General features: G+C 40.4%; 1 protein-coding gene across 1 annotated transcript in view; it reads right to left on the minus strand.

The window, feature by feature from the left end:
- The window catches only part of LOC124551117 (ATP-binding cassette sub-family B member 10, mitochondrial-like), a 115,649-nt gene that overhangs the window by 80,839 nt on the left and 21,207 nt on the right, over nt 1-13,603 (minus strand). The gene's annotated exons all lie outside the window — the stretch shown is intronic.

The raw sequence follows: 13,603 nt of genomic DNA on the forward strand, positions 1-13,603 counted from the left end.
AGTTTTTCAGGTGAACTGAGGAAGCATGAAGATGTTCATGAGACATAATTGCATGTTTACAAGATGGGAGTCAGTTTTCCAGACAGATTGGAGGCAGTGCAAGGAGCATAAGAGTCTGTTCATGGTCCAGGAGTCACCATTGGTTGCCCTTTGTGTGTGTGTGTGTGTGTGTGGGGGGGGGGGGGGTGCATTAGTGATGCAGTGTGAAATTACTTCCTTTTTTTATGACATAATTTATCTGGTACAAACTGTTTCTAAATCAAAGAGCATTATACAAATAGGAACTTACCCAATATGGCAGTGCAGTTGTTAAGTCCCTGACCTCATATTCCGGAGGATGGAGTTTGCTCTGTCTGACCATCGAATTTAGGTTTGCCACAGTTTTCCTAAAGTATTTCATGCAAATGCCAGAGTGGTTCCCTCAGCAAGGCCATGGCCAACTGCCTGTCCTACCCCCATAAAAGCACACTTATATAATCTGTGTGTATGTATATTTTGGGCTATTTATTTTCACTGTATTATGATAACAATCCTATATCATTGAGAGATGATCCTTGGGTGAATAAATAGATCAAATCAGTATGTTAGCACGGATGGGGTTCATCAACACAAGTAGAAGTAACTTCAGGCATGCCCCAAAGAAGTGTTGATCTTGTGTACTAATGACCTAACAGACAGTATCAATCGTAGCCTCAGACGTTTTGGAGATGATGCAGTCAGTCGTAACAAAGTACTACATGAAAAATTGTCCACACTAATGTCCATTACTTCATAACAAGAAAAAATGTAGTATCCTGTGAGTACATCATCAATGAATCACAGGTGGAATTAGTTAGCTCATATATATACATCATACACAATGTGCATGTAGCAATCTGTAAGGATATGAAATGGAATGATTACAAAGGCTATGTTGTAGGTGAAGCAGGTAAAAGATTCTGGTTCATTGACAGGATACTGTAAAAATGCTGTCAGTCTACAAAGGATAGGATTTAATGTCCCATCAATGACGATGCTGTCAGAGACAGAGCACAAGCGCAGTTTTGCGAAGGACAGGAAAGGAAACTGGCAGTGCCCTTTCAAAGAAACCATCCCAGAATTTGCTTGGGGCGATTTAAGGAAATCAAGGAAAACCTAAATCTGGATGGTGATTGGAGCCGTTGTCCCCCCAAATGTGAGTTGTGTGTGCTAACCACTGCAGCCCTTCACCCAGTGACTGATTGCTTACAAATCAATTGTGTGTCCCATCTTACAATACTGTTGCAGTGTGTGGGACTCGTACAAAATACAATTAATGGCAATAGTGAATGTATACAGAGAAGGGGAGCACAAAAAGTTTATTGGATGTGAACGTTACGATTAACCAGCATTTACATCCCCGAGTCCTAATATTCCAATAAATTATAAAATGAGTGGCTGATAAGATACTTATTTTATTTCAGTTTTGAATATTTAGAGATTTCCAATTTCTTGCACGAGATCTGCTGGCAACCTGTCAGACTTTTGCACCACAAATATCTTTTTGAACTGTAGACAGGCACACGTATTCTACATGGAAATAATTTTTAATAGTATTGTGGTTGTGGATTTCACAATTCATACTAAATTCCCTGTTATTATTAACTACAGATACCATTAAGGAGTAAACATTATGGCACGTGAGTATAAGATGCACTATGTCCCAGCAGTGGGTCCTGCAGAACAATCATTTATCAACTTTGTGTAACATTCTTAAAGTCTTTTCATGAGACATTGTCCAAGGATATTATGCACTAAGACACTGTCGAGTAAAAATATGTTGTGATCAACACAGTGGGAGAGATTTCTAAGTGAAATGTGACAGAAGTGAGTGTTTCAATTAATTAATCCACATGCCAGTGCCAAATCCATTTCTTATCCATACGGATTCCTTGGAATTTCACACATGCAGCTTCATCTACTGAACGCTATCAGTCTCTATTTCTAACATCTGTAAGCCAGTTTTATGTATTTAGAATTTGGTAATACAAGTCTTTGAAACTGCCACTCCCATTTCCCTACAAGCCTCAAGCTTCTGTCTTGGCTTTTGCTCAATGTCCAAAACCCATCCCACGTCCTACTAAGTGTGCACCTCTGGTCTGTGTTAAAATGGTTGCAGTTTATTCTAGTTTCTGCCACTTCTTTTATAACAGAACCCCAATATGATGATATTTGAGAAAAAACTCTCATATTTTCAAATTGTATTTAACGCTCATTTTTAGGCAACATTCAGCCACTCCTGACTTCTCTAGTTCCCTTTGTTTAATATGTCGTAAATACTTCACACAATGCTCAGCAACAGTTGTGAATAGCTTGACCTATGTAAAAGCTACAACATTCACAAAGGACACCATACATATCAGTAACTCTAAGAATAATGTTGTCTTTAACAGAGCGTAACATATCTCGTATCTTGGAGGTGGGCCGAAAGGTCCTATGTTGTTAGTCATTGCTCCACAGTATGGAAGGAGAGCAACTGGCTTGGCCTCTTCTGATGATTCATGAGGCATCTTTCACTGGTGACACCTGAAGGCTTTTGCTATTTCTCCCTTGCACTTCAGATGCTAAAAATTCAGACTCTAGATGGTCATCATCAAAAGTTCTCTCTGCCTTGTGTACTACTCAGGACTGCTTTCTTGTGTGTAGGGCGACAAAAACTAGTGACATTCAACTACAAGTCAGCCTGCGTAGATTTCCTATACATTGGGTGACCAATTTCTGCTCAGCTAAATCGTTAAAGAATGGAAGCTTGCCATCCCTCTCGAACCGGACAGTGAATTTAATTCTGGGACAGACACTGTTCATGTAATCGATGATCTGCTGCCATACGTTTTCACCATGAGGCCATATCAAGAATGTGTCATCAACGTACCATAGGGTGGTATTACACTATCATATTTCTTTGACAAAGAAACTGATCAAATATTCGTCATATTTCTTCAACACAGATCTTTGACGTGTTGCTAAAAAGGGGTATTACACTGTCACCATATGTTTCATCAAATTTCAAGATGGCAGGCGACAACTTGTTATTATGCGCAGCAGTTGCTAGTACCACAATTGCATTGTGTGTGTATTTGGAAGAAAGCAGTGGAAAAAAAAGGAAACATACTTGCATGAAGCAACATGCACTACGTCAAGATAATAAAAGCATTCAGCAAAATTTGTTCTGAGAGCTGAAAGTGGAGGAAGTCAAGTCTTAATATAAAAATTATTTAGAAATGGATGGGAGTGTATTTCAGTATTTGCTCAGTAAAGTAGCTTCTCATATTACAAAACAGAATACTGTCTTGAGACATGCTATACGTGCAAAAGACAGGCAAACTGTGACACTGCGATTTCTTGATACATGAGAGAGCTACTCTAGTTTACAACACAGCACCCCAATACCACACTGCACATTAACCAAAATAAATCCAGAAACATGTGAAGCAATTTATGAAGCACTGAACATAAATGAATGTTAAGTCCACTATACGGGCAATAAGAACTATTTTTTATTTTGGATAATTTAATTAATGGAATTAGTGTTCCAACAACCAAATAAAAAGTATGAAACAGATGAAGAGCTTTCTAACTTGTGGCATCTAGAGTTCAAAAATTGACAAAATAGAATGGAAAGCTATGAAAGAATTTTTTATTTTAGAGTGTGGCCACATCTTCTATTCTGGCTTGCTGAAAAGCTGCCTGGATGTTTCCAGATGTAGAGGTGGATAGCTGTAGCTGTGATTGTGAACACGAAGTCGCCTGCAGCATATTCCACCTGCCCATCAACACACAATTAATAGCTTGCACTGTGTCCCTTGCTCACCACCCACCCTAGTCAAAGCATGTTTATTAAAAAAAGAAAAAAGTGTCATAGAAACAAACCAACTTTGAAGCCTTGTTTACAAACACACTACAGAGACATCAAATAGCTGCAGTGATGCCAGTGCTCTGCTCGAAGCAGTTACATTTCACATTGCAGTGAACAGAAGATGAACAACTTTTATGATCAAATCTATGGCGAGGCCCAAGATTTGATCATATTTATTTTAAAACGGGTGAGATGTGACAAGGTTCCCTATTACACCATCAAATTTCTTTTACATAAATATCTGACATATCAACTTTGACAAAGAAATATGATAGTGTAACACCTGTCACAGGAAACAAGAGGAATGCACCTTACAGAGTTCAGAGCTCTGTTCCTCAAAGTGCTCCATGTGAAAGTTCATTATGCCTGGAGACAGCAGGGATTCCATAGCTGCGCCATCTGTCATCTCATAATATTGGTTGTAGTACAGAAACTATGTGGTCGTTAAGGCATGACACAACAGCTTGACAATCTTAGGTGGAAACTGTTGGGCCGAAAGATCCAGCATGTCTTGTACTGACACCTTGTAAAAAGTGACACAACACCCACAGTAACCATTATATCATTCTGGCCTAACTTTATTTTTCTGAGGTTCTCAACAAATGAGTGTGAGTTAATAATGTGATGTTTGTAGTGTCCCCTCCAAGATGTTTTCCAAATCTGTAGGTGGATGAACTGTTGTACACCATAATGGGATTCTGTTATGAAAGAAGTGGCTGAAATTAGAACAAACAGCAACAATTTTAAGAGAGGCCAGGGGTACACATTTAGTAGGGCATGGGGGCGGGCTTTGGACTTCGAGCGAAAGCAAAGATGGATCCTTGACACTTGTAGGGGTGCTGGAGCAGCAGTTTCAAATGCGGCTTCAGACTCTCACACTATCTGATGTCACCCGGTCCCACAGTGAGACGGAGCTGCTAGGAGATGCCCAATTTGCCTTCCATGCATGAGCCACTCCACCCTTCTTTGGAAGGTTCCAGTCGCTGCCACTGCATCTGCATAAGTAGAGCACCATGCTAGCCCCAGCAGTCAGTGATTTTAGCTCCTGGTGATGGTGATGGAGACAGTTATCGAAAGCTGGATTTTTTTTTTTTTCTGCAAGTAAACTGAGAAGATTTTACTGAAGCACGCCACTGAGAAAGACTCCGAGGATACATACAGGTTAAGCTACTTGGTATAAACCAATGGTAAGCATGGCTCCTGGCTGTTTCTGGTATTGATTTGTTTGGGTCCTTTACCAGTATACATGTTTCATTATAAATATCACAGTTTTAGAACAGCCCTCCAATATATTTAGTAAATTAAGAGGCTCAATAACAGGATTAAGAACAATGGGACTTCATATTTAATTTTTCCCCACTTAGAATTCAGTTTTAATCCTTTAGTATCATTTGTTGATATGAACATCTGTTTCTCATTGTTGAGATATGATGCTATCCATGCAAGGAGGGAGGCCTTTAACATCCCAACATTTTAATTTTTTTTTTTTTTTTTTTTTTTTTTTTACAAACATCGAAGCCCTTGATAAGGTCACAGAAAATGGCAAAAGGATAATTTTTCTTGTTTTGTTGTACCAGAACTGAATTTGTGAGATCATATTTTCCTCATTTTGTAGAACGTCCATTACAGAAGCCAGACTGAGCTGTTGTTGAAATGCTGCTGAGAGACAAGCAATGTGCTGCTATTAAAAATTTCTCCCCAAAAAATTTTGAGGATGTGGGAAGGAAGGAGGTGGTGGTGTTACAATTAGAGGTCAACTGCTTATCTCTGTTTTTACAACCACCATATACTGTAGTGTCTCAGAAAATACAGGTTCACACTGGTTAGAAAGGCAGTTCAAGGCTGGGAAAGGGGGTGGGGTGGGGTGGGGTTGGATTGTACCAAGTCAGCACAATATTCTAGTCCATTGGCTGATGTGTCATCACAGCAAGAAAAGTCACTGCTTTTGATTTTTGTGAACTCTATCAGTTATCTATCAAATCTGGTGTCGAATTTAATGGCCATCGGTTTGAATTTAACATCACCTGTCTTGCAGCTATTGTGATGGAGGAGTTAAACATTGTTTGCCTTACTATGCTTATTTGCTTCACGTCTAATAATACATCAAATTTTCTGTGCTTTCTTCTTGGAATTCTGGATGTTTTACTTTTTGACAAGGTGAAGAATTTTTCCAAGACTGCTTGGTAGCCTGAAGTCTTGATTAAAGCTAGTCCTTTGCTTTAAACACATCTCACTCTTCCTGGTATGAGATACTTTAATCCCAGGCATCTGCCACATTTTCTCATACAGGTGATCTAAATGATTAATGGAAAATCTCATATAAAGATGTGAAACAAATACTAACAAAGAGATAGAGGGGCTGACCAGTACTTACCTCAGCTCAGTACAGCTGATAGATACACAAAAAACAGAACCAAAAATTTACGTTCCTAGCTTTCAGAAAGCTTTCCGAAAGCTAGGAACGTAAATTTTCGGTTCTGTTTTTTGTGTATCTATCGGCTGTACTGAGCTGAGGTAAGTACTGGCCAGCCCCTCTAACTCTTTGTTAGTATTTGTTTCACATTTTCTCATATCTTCGACTGTAACTGTCCCTGATGAATTCTACTGGAAAATTAGAGACACAGTGTTATTAGAATATTTTATGGTAAAAATTAAATTTTTCTCTATTGTGTGTTCTTGGTAAACTTCTTCCCATTGTTCAACCATTAAGTTCTGTCTGAACAGAGTGAATGTGTCAGCATTCATGATTACGTGGAACTGTAGTTTTTCCCTTATTAGATAAACCTGATTGAAAAAGGGAGGATGATTTACTGCTACCATTTGACCATGTACTGTGCAAGCAGAGAGGTTTGCATGTTTGTGCCTAAAGCTGAGGCTGTAGTAGGACAGCTACTGGCAGGGTCTTCCGTGCCAGACAGGCCTCAACAGATGAGCCAAACGAAGATCGCCTCACAACACCCCATCCCTCCCATATCCACTTCCACAGTCCTTCCCCAATTTCCCAGATACCCAACCCAAGGTGCGATGTGATTCATGCCGAGTAGCGCATGGCACACGGGCAGGTGTGTCATTAATGGAGCCTCAGAGATACCAGGTGACCTCCCCGACTCATTAGGCTTGGACCACGTGGGGTTTTGTGGTGTCAACTGAATAGATCGCCAATTCTTTTGGGACAAATATCAAGAACTGGAAAAGAAAACAAAAAACTGGGGGACTTGAGACCTAAAACATTCAAGCTTCACAGCTGGAGCATATGGAAGCTGTTTCTGCTATTGGATGGGGAGAAAGACCAGTCCAAGAAGTGGAAACTATTAGTGAGAAGTTGAACCACATCAAGATTAAATCCTTGTCTGGGGCTCAGAGGAAGAAAATTCTCAAAGAACAGAAAGAATGTGCTGCTGTAATGAATGGCTTCCTAAACAAAAATGGGGGCAACTAAAAAGTCTTGAACCTAAGACCCCCACAAAAAGCCTGTCTCAGAAGCAAGAGGGTAATAAGACCCCTCCCATCCCTGAGACTGAAAACATGACAACAAAGAAGGAGTCTGATACTCCCACTACTCTGGATAAACGGTCCAGAAAAAGCTGAAGCAAGAAATGTGGAAACAGACCTATAGTACTGATGTCTCATTTTCAGGATGGCAGTCATCCAACACGGATGTCTACTGGTCAACATCACTTTGCAGCAGATGTAGCTTGTTCAGATTGCTCTCCTTGAGAAGAGTGGGTGGAGGAGGAGAGGGGGGGGGGGGGGGGCAGAGGAGGAACACAAGTTCAGGACCAATGATCAGGACAGCGCTCTTATCTTTGTGAGGGGATACAAATAGTGGAGTGGCTTAAGGATGTGGTGTCCAAGATATTTCCATGGGAGGAGGCAAAGCTGCTGGTTAAGAGAGCTGATGAGCTCTTCAAGACTGCAAAGTTATCAATTTGGGTACCGAAACTTCTTAAGGATAATCCTCCAGACTCTGATCACAAAACTAAAGGTGCAGAGCCAGGTCTCAACAGGGAATATGAGGGTAATCGACCGATGGGATGTATCGGATGGCCAAATGCTTGTGGTGGAAGTTGGAAAAATATTCCTGACGGCAATGCGAGAGGAAGAACCAAAATAGTACTTCGGGTTTTTGAAGGTTTCCATCTGGATAATCAATTACATTGAACGCAACCATAGTGGAGGCTGCAAATACTGCGCATAAACCTGCAACATAGTAAATGGACAACTGCCAACTTGAGCAGTCATCTGTGAAGACAGGAAGTAGAAGTGGCCCTGATACAGGAAACCTATCTATGTAAAGAGGCTTTTCAGGCCTCGGAGGAACTGGAGGTAAGTTGATTTATTCTAAAAATATAAAGAACTCCGAAGTATTTGTTTGATTTAAGAATGGAATTTAATTCATGCCAATGGCAAGCTTCTGTTCCATAGACTTACTGACCATCAGGACGAAACAATGTGAGGAAGGAAGCATGAGGGAAATTGTAATGAACTCGGCTTACCTTCCTTATGAGAACAATACTCTTCCTTCCGAGAAAGAGTGGAGACTGGCAGTAAGTCGCTCACAGCTGAATGAAGTTGGTTGTGATGCCAATGTTCACAGTCTAGTGTGGGGAAGCAGTGACACCAACAGCAGAGGTGAGCACCTACCCCGATTTCTACTACAAAATTATCTGGAAATTTTGAATAGGGAACCTACCTTCAGGAGCAGAAGACAGGAAAAGTAATTGATATAACTTTCAGGACCACTTTAATGTGTAGCTGTGTCAAACATTGGCATATGGAAATGGCCCCACCACTATCTCACCACACATATGATGTCTGAGATTGAAACAGGTGTTAAAAAGACCATAAACTATAGGAATCCCAGTAAAACAGACTGGGACTCAATGAGGAAATAACAGACACAGTGACATCCACCATTATGACCTCGTATTTACAAAACTTACAAATCATCACGAACCGAACAAACAGAAAAGCATTTTGGTGAAACAACAACTAGAAGTGCAAAAGAAGCAGAAAAGTCTGTTCAACCTTGCAAGAAAGAAAGGAAAATGCACAAAATATCAGGATGTCCTTGTTAATACAACATTGTGACCAAGCAAGCGAAGTTGTCTTCTTGGAAGGTATTCTGTGAGGAACTGGCTAGTACAGATAGTTGTGCTAAACTTCACAAAATCCTCACTAGAATACTAACTAATCCAGGATGCACTCCAAGAAAGGCAGATGGTGGGTACATAGGAACAGAGAGTGAAATGCTGGATGTGCTCCTGAAGACTCACTTCCCTTAGTACACTCTGACAGATAACACAGACCAGGAGTCAGTCCCTAAAAGGCATTGATTTACAGGTGATCCAAGGGGGAAAAAAATGGGAATCTGCCAAAGAATGTGCTGATCTGAAAACAAAAATTCTGTGGGCAGTGGGAATGTTTAACCATTCATGTCACAAGGCCCAGATCGTACCTTTCCAGCTCTATTGCAACAAGGAGGACAGGATTTAATTAGATTCCTATGTACACTGTTTAGGGTCAGCGTACCAGCAGGAATCATTCCTAATGCTCAGAGGACAGGGGGGTTGTTTTCATTCCAAAGCCAGGGAGAATTGATCATACCACGGCTGAGGTAACTTCTTCTACATGTAAACCAACATGCAAGTGAACCAGGCAAATCATGTGAAACTGCACTTCACAAAGTTGGGAAGGTGGAAAAAGCTCTGCACTTTCAGGAAATAGCTCTCTGCATCTTTCTGGATACCGAGGGGGCTTTTACCAATACAGACTTTGAATCCGTGGTAGAGCTGCGGAAGAGCACAGGACTGAGACTACCTAATGCAGGTGGATTATGACCATCCTATGTAAAATAAAAGCAGAAGCCACCATGATGAATGAGAAAATGACGTCAACATCAGCAGGCGGTATCTACATGTAGGGGTTTTGTCCCTCTACTGTGGGATTTAATGGTGAATGAAGTCACTGAAGAGTTAAATATTTGAGACTAAATCTATTGCTGATACTCAGACGATTTAGTTATGGTAATACTCAGCAAATTTGTTAGTACTGTTACAACAATGGGGCACAGTGAGCACTAGATTGTGGAAAACTAGTATAGAAAGGAGGCTGTATGTGTCATTTCTAAGAAAGATGTTTTAGTGCCATTTATGAGGAAGCAAATCCAGTAAAAATACTGAAAACTCTACAAGCAGAGGGGAAAGTAAATTATCTATGGACAACCCTGCATGCGAAACTAGCATGGTCTCCTCATATAAATAATATATGTTCAAAGGCAAAACGTACTCTTATGAGCATTAGAAGGGCCCATGGTAAAAACTGAGGTCTAAATGTAGGAGTGTGTACTGGATATATACCATAAGTCTTACGATAAGTTATTAAGCTACAGTGTGGTGGAATAAAATAGAACAGAAGGTAGCTGCTAAGGAGCTTGCCAAGGTGAAGATTGTGCTGGGATGGAAACCATGCAGGACAAGCATCCACTGTACCTCTGGATTACAATGAATCCAGGGGGATACAGGTTAAAAACTGGAAACAACAGGATTCCTTTAGGATATCCATAATCTCACACTATTATAGTGAGTGTGGTAAGTATAGGAATGTTTGGAGAAATGACAGCTGACCATACAATAACTTCCACCTGATCTGAAGAAACTTTCCATGTAACATCTGGAGGAAGGGAGCAGTGGAGGAATGAACCGACACCCATCAGGAGATGTACTATGGTTTATTGGGCTGGTTGAAAACAGATGAAGGCAGTGGGGCCAAAGTATATCGGTTACAGCCTAGACTACAGAAAGCCGTCCTTCTAGGGAAGCTGGTCACAGTACTCCAGGTGAAAATATCCACTGTGTGTGTGTGTGTGTGTGTGTGTGTGTGTGTGGAGGAGGAGAATTTATGTAGGTGTTGCACGGATTGTACCTTCTACATATATTCAGACAGCTAAGCAGCTCTGAACACTATCAGCCCCTTCAACAAGATCAAAGAATGCCCTGGCATCCTTGGGAGACAAGAGAAAATCACGTGGTAAACCTGCTATGGCCCCTGGTCACTCAGGAAGCAGTGGCAATGACAAACTGATAGACTGGCCAGGGCAGGCATGATGACTCCATTTATTAGACCACAATCTGTCATAACTACCACTAAGGTGAAGATAAAATCAAAACAACATAGCTGGATTAGATGGCAGCATGTAGAATATTGGACTACAATCCAAAAACAAACACATGGTAAGCTAATGATACTGAAGCCGTATTTCAAGGGAAGTTCTGTAATCACAAACCTCAAAACAAAACAGATTAAACTCTTGGTAGGACTCATGACTGGCCATTGTAACGGCAAGAAACACCTACACATGATGGGTATAGAGCAAGAAGCCCCTAGGTGTTGATTATTTGGTAAGGAGGATGACACCGCACCACATTTAGTCTTCCAATGCAGAGCACTGAAGGGCATAATACACATAATATTCGGGTCGGAAGAGCCTGAAGAAATTATGTATAATAAGGAATTACTAAAGGTTCTCCTACTACCTCCTAAGGGTACGTTTGCTTTACTAGAATCATAAGGAGTGAAACTGCAGAGTAAATTCAGTTTTGGTGCAGGCAATAGTGGGCTACGATCCTTGTAGTTTTCGTCTAAACACATTAATCAAATCAAATTAAATGAAGCACAAATAAGGTGATTACAAAGAAGACATCAAAATTTGGAATGACAAAGAATTAGAGAAAAAGAAAGCATTCTCCTAATCAAAAATTAAGATTATGAACAGCACCCAATGCAAGGAACAGATCAAAAGTTGTTAAACCTGTAAAGAATATTTTCTTCGAGTTCCATTGATGGTAAATCTTGATGAAGAATTGAGAAGGAGTTCCTGTGAGGATGTATTCCTGCAGCACAGCATTGTACGGTAGAAAAATGTGAAGCATCAGAAATCCAGAAAAAAAAGGATAGTTTAAGTATCTGAAGTAAGGTGCTATCAAAGAATACTATACTTACATGAGAAAATAATATGCAAGGAAAAAAGCGCACAGAAAATTATTAGAAGGAGGGACACACTATTGGGACATCTGTTACAGCATCCAGGGGTGTTTGAATTGGGAATGAAAAGAGCAGTAGATGGGCATATTCTAAATTCAAATATAATAAATTTTCTTGAGACAGAAAAGCATCTGTCCACAAAACAGCACAGATTTAGAAAGAACGACTGACATGAAACTCAACATGTCCTTTTCTCACAAGATATCCTGTGAACCATCGATGAAGGACAACAGGCAGAGTCAATATCCCTAGATTTCCAGAAAGCATTACACAGTGCCACACTACATATTGTTAATGAAGGTTTCATATATGGACTGTGAGTGGCTTGAAGACTTCTTAAGAAACAGAAAACAGTACACTGTCCTGGACAGTGAATGTTTCTAAGAGACAAGGGTATCGTCAGGAGCGCCCCAGGAAAATATGTTAGGACTGTTCCTGTTCTCTACATACATAAACAATCTGACGGGCAGAGTAGTAAGCAGCAAGCTGTTTCTAGTAGATGTTATGAATGGCAGCTTGCTCTAAATGTGGAAAAATGTAAGTTAATGCGCATGAATGGAAAAAACAATCCTGTTGTTGTTGTTGTGGTCTTCAGTCCTGAGACTGGTTTGATGCAGCTCTCCATGCTACTCTATCCTGTGCAAGCTTCTTCATCTCCCAGTACCTACTGCAACCTACATCCTTCTGAATCTGCTTAGTGTATTCATCTCTTGGTCTCCCCCGACGATTTTTACCCTCCACGCTCCCCTCCAATACTAAATTGGTGATCCCTTGATGCCTCAGAACATGTCCTACCAACCGATCCCTTCTTCTGGTCAAGTTGTGCCACAAACTTCTCTTCTCCCCAATCCTATTCAATACTTCCTCATTAGTTAGGTGGTCTACCCATCTAATCTTCAGCATTCTTCTGTAGCACCACATTTCGAAAGCTTCTATTCTCTTCTTTTCCAAACTATTTACCGTCCATGTTTCACTTCCATATATGGCTACACTCCATACAAATACTTTCAGAAATGACTTCCTGACACTTAAATCTATACTCGATGTTAACAAATTTCTCTTCTTCAGAAACGCTTTCCTTGCCATTGCCACTCTACATTTTATAACCTCTCTACTTCGACCATCATCAGTTATTTTGCTCCCCAAATAGCAAAACTCCTTTACTACTTTAAGTGTCTCATTTCCTAATCTAATACCCTCAACATCACCCGACTTAATTCGACTACATTCCATTATCCTCGTTTTGCTTTTGTTGATGTTCATCTTATATCCTCCCTTCAAGACACCATCCATTCCGTTCAACTGCTCTTCCAAGTCCTTTGCTGTCTCTGACAGAATTACAATGTCATCGGCGAACCTCAAAGTTTTTATTTCTTCTCCATGGATTTTAATATCTACTCCGAATTTTTCTTTTGTTTCCTTTACTGCTTGCTCAATATACAGATTGAATAACATCGGGGAGAGGCTACAACCCTGTCTCACTCCCTTCCCAACCACTGCTTCCCTTTCATGTCCCTCGACTCTTATAACTGCCATCTGGTTTCTGTACAAATTGTAAATAGCCTCTTGCTCCCTGTATTTTACCCCTGCCACCTTTAGAATTTGAAAGAGAGTATTCCAGTCAACATTGTCAAAAGCTTCCTGTAAGTCTACAAATGCTAGAAACATAGGTTTGCCTTTCCTTAA

This window comes from Schistocerca americana, chromosome 9 (assembly GCF_021461395.2).
Source record: "Schistocerca americana isolate TAMUIC-IGC-003095 chromosome 9, iqSchAmer2.1, whole genome shotgun sequence".
Taxonomy (NCBI): Eukaryota; Metazoa; Arthropoda; class Insecta; order Orthoptera; family Acrididae; genus Schistocerca; species Schistocerca americana.